At 46.9% G+C, this 3,891-nt stretch overlaps 1 protein-coding gene across 1 annotated transcript in view; it reads left to right on the top strand.

Moving 5' to 3' along the window:
• Window positions 1–1,677, top strand: part of plekhg5a (pleckstrin homology domain containing, family G (with RhoGef domain) member 5a) — a 55,991-nt gene extending 54,314 nt beyond the window's left edge. Inside the window, exon 19 of the mRNA XM_062544883.1 lies at window positions 1–1,677. This exon is cut by the window's left edge and continues 378 nt beyond it. The gene's annotated coding sequence lies outside the window, so the exon portion shown is untranslated.
• The last annotated feature ends 2,214 nt before the right edge of the window (window positions 1,678–3,891 follow it).

Below are 3,891 nucleotides of genomic sequence, written 5' to 3'. Positions count from 1 at the left end.
TCCAGACTCCAGCAGTGATAGAACACGACCAGTAGCGTTTGGAGAACCCTGCCCTGAGGGAACCCCCGATAGGCCACAGTGTTGTGTACAACACAGCTTCACCATCAGGGGAAAAGTGGGAATAGCGCTGTCTCCGACTTCACCATTAGGAACAGGAAGTGGGAATAGGAACAGGAAGTGGGAATAGTGTCATGTTCAACTCATCCCAACAGTACTACATGTAACACTAAAGATGTAGCACTGTAAACCCAAACTCCTACATCACTGCACACCCAAACACACCTAAACTCCTACATCACTACAGACCCAAACTCCTACATCACTACACTCCCAAACTCCTACATCACTACACACCCAAACTCCTACATCACTACACACCCAAACTCCTACATCACTACACACCTAAACTCCTACATCACTACACACCCAAACTCCTACATCACTACACACCCAAACTCCTACATCACTCACTACACACCTAAACTCCTACATCACTACACACCTAAACTCCTACATCACTACACACCCAAACTCCTACATCACTACACACCCAAACTCCTACATCACTACACACCCAAACTCCTACAGTTTGGTAACTCCTAGTAGTGTAACCAAGGTGACGGGCTGTCAGACTCCACCTGATGTCGTGCCTGGTGGTCAGAGTGAGTGAACACAGGGAGGCGACTCTGAAGCTTAAGGGGGCAGCAGGGGATTGTGGGAAGACTGCAGAGGATTGTGGGAAGGCTGGAGGTCACCAGTAAGGTTCTGTAGCAGGTGTTCTCCTCAGGAGGCTGTTCAGGTTCTGTTTCAGGAGGCTTGCTTGCAGGAACGCTGCGTCACCAGGCTCGTTCATAGTCATAGTGGCCTTCTTTTGTAGAAAGGGAATCCTCCTCTGAAGCCCTTCAGCAAATGGTTTCCTAAAGGGCTATATGCAAAAGCACCTCCCATCACAGGGTTCTGTCTGAAGTCTAGGGTTCACTGAAGAGTGTGTAAAACTTGTGGATTGCAGAGAGCCATTGTGCTCCGGTGCTGTGAGGTTTGTTTGTTGATGTTGTGATCTGCTGCCACCTGCTGGCCAACTGATGAAGTGTCTGATTTTATTTTAAAAGCGTTTCCTTGTGCTTGAACTAAACCCTGACTGACCACGTGGACCTCCACTTGCAGAAACTAATGTCCAGGGACGTTTAGATCTCCCGATGAGAGTCACGACTAGTCACAGGTCTTGTGTACCTGTCATGTCTTATTTAATATTCTGCTCAGTGCATGCAGGCTTAAACAGATGTGGGGTTAGATAAGCCAGAGCTTCAGTAGCTAACAGTCTTGGACCACTTAATATACCAAAGTCACAGCTATCAAAAGTCTTGCATGCATTTGCGCTTTGTTGAATTGTACTGTAAATATAATATTTATTAAGCTAGCTTTGTTTTATATATTTTATAATGTTAGACTTTTAACGGTAATGTTGGACTTGCTGTTTGTGTCTTAGTGGGATTGAAACTCAGCCCACTCGGCTTCAGCACTAAAAGGGCTTCAACTTGATTCTGTCAATCATGCACACGATCATCCTGACTGGACAGCAGATCTGTCCGTTATCCACATAAGCTCTTCTGATTGGAGAGTCAGAGATAAACTCAGATTTGTTTGTTGTTCACCAAACACACTCAATAAAAATACATAGAATGGAAGTGTTGTTGTTGTTTTTATTTATTTTATTTCCACGTTCAGGACAGGTGGTCATGTTCCAGCTATAGTTCTGGTTCCGATTCTCAGGGATAGGAGGAGAACCGCCAGGATGGGAGGAGAACCATAAGGAGGGGAGGAGAACCATAAGGAGGGGAGAAGAACCATAAGGAGGGGAGAAGAACCATAAGGAGGGGAGGAGAACCATAAGGAGGGGAGGAGAACCATAAGGTGGGGAGGAGAACCATAGGGAGCTTGAAATAAATCACATCCTGGCCGTTCATGTTTTAGAGGCATCACATCCAGGAAGCATCACACCAAGCAAAGCAGTGAAGACCATTTGGCTCATTCTATACCCCATTTACATGTAAGTGGTATAAGCGGGATAATCAACGACGCGCCGTGCGTTTTATAGGAAAATAATGCACGTTCTAAGTGGTAATAAGGTCACGACGCCGCAGGCATAGGGGCCTTTTCACTTCGATAATTTGACCCAATTCATCCATAAAATATCAGCTAAATCATCAGATATTATTGCCTGTCTCTGACTGCTGATTTGTACATTTGAACTACCACCTCAAGCTGCTTATTTTGACACATCCCAGGGGCTAAGCCCAGGTTGTCCTTAAAGTCTAGAAACGCCCCTGGTCACACCAGCATGTCCACCTGGTGGCCTAACCAGCTACGCCAGCAATAGCTGGAAGAAAACCAGCAAAGACCAGCTAACACCAGCTACCAGCATAAGCTGGTTTCTTGCTGGGGTTTTTTCAGGAGGGATATGAAATTTCAGTATTGACAAAAATATTATTTTTAAATGCTCTGTCAACTAATTATAAAACCACGTAGAATCCACAAAGACTTTTAATATGAATCATGACACCAAAGATCATTAAGGGCGGAGCAGGATACTTCATGAGAAGCCACTTCCTGGAACCTGAATCGCAAGAGGGAGGGGGGGCAAAATCCCCCTTTATGCAGAGCTGTTCCATTGAAGTCTATGGGCATGACACACCCCTTTATGCAGAGGAAGTGATCCCCGTTTTGCGCCCATAGACATGAACTACGACGAAGTATCTTGCTCCGCCTTAAGGATCTTTGATGACACCTGCACTGAGAGATGTAGGCTAATTTCCTCTGATGTAATTTCCTCTGATGGGATGTTTCTGATGTCATATCCTCTGATGGGATGTTTTTGGCAGTGAGGAACGGAATGCTTCTTCTCCTGTGGCCAGTGTGTGGAGGACACAATCAGCCATGGAGGTACAGTATAAGAACCGGAGAAAGTGAACAAGTCCCGCCCCCATTCATTTCAATGGGAATGCTAGGCTAGTGAAAACTGCCAAAATTGAACAATTTTTTCAGGCTTCAACATGGCGTTTCAAGGGGCTTGTTTCCGGTGCCGTTTTGCTTAGCCAATTAAGTGGCAGGTTACGGATTGACGTAAGGTACAGAAGGAGAGCTCGTGCCCACACTAAGCTTGTGCATGAGCTGAGAGTGGAACAGCCACCAATCAGCATGAGGAGAAATCGGGAGAAATGGCACCGGACATGATGTATTTCTGGAAAATGGCGACGAGGAAGTGCCTTGCTAATCGGCGAAGCTAATCAGTCAAATCCTGACCCCCTGCAATCAGCAGATTCATTATTGGTCAACTCTGTTCTGGTGGTTTTGGGGCTCATCTCTCATATCGGTCTCCTCGTTCCTCCATCCTCCTATCGGTCCTTCCTCGTCTCCTTCACATATCGATGTCTCGTTCCTCCACCCTCCTATCGGTCCTTCCTCGTTTCCTTCACATATCGATGTCTCGTTCCTCCACCCTCCTATCGGTCCTTCCTCGTTTCCTTCACATATCGGTGTTCTCGTTCCTCCACCCTCCTATCGGTCCTTCCTCGTTTCCTTCCTCGTTTCCTCCACCCTTCTATCGCTCCTTCCTCGTTTCCTTCCTCGTTTCCTCCACCCTCCTATGGGTCCTTCCTCGTTTCCTTCCTCGTTTCCTTCCTCGTCTCCTTCCTCGTCTCCTTCCTCGTTTCCTCCACCCTCCTATCGGTCCTTCCTCGTTTCCTTCATCGTTTCCTCCACATATCGGTGTCCTCGTTCCTCCACCCTCCTATCGGTCCTTCCTCGTTTCCTTCCTCGTTTCCTTCCTCGTTTCCTTCCTCGTTTCCTCCACAGCAGTACTGTAATTAGGAGGCCGAGATGCTCTGCTGACTC

The sequence above is a fragment of the Sardina pilchardus genome, chromosome 9 (assembly GCF_963854185.1).
Source record: "Sardina pilchardus chromosome 9, fSarPil1.1, whole genome shotgun sequence".
Taxonomy (NCBI): domain Eukaryota; kingdom Metazoa; phylum Chordata; class Actinopteri; order Clupeiformes; family Clupeidae; genus Sardina; species Sardina pilchardus.
The sequence above is the reverse complement of the archived record's forward strand: the minus strand, read 5'-3'. Positions and strand labels throughout refer to the sequence as shown.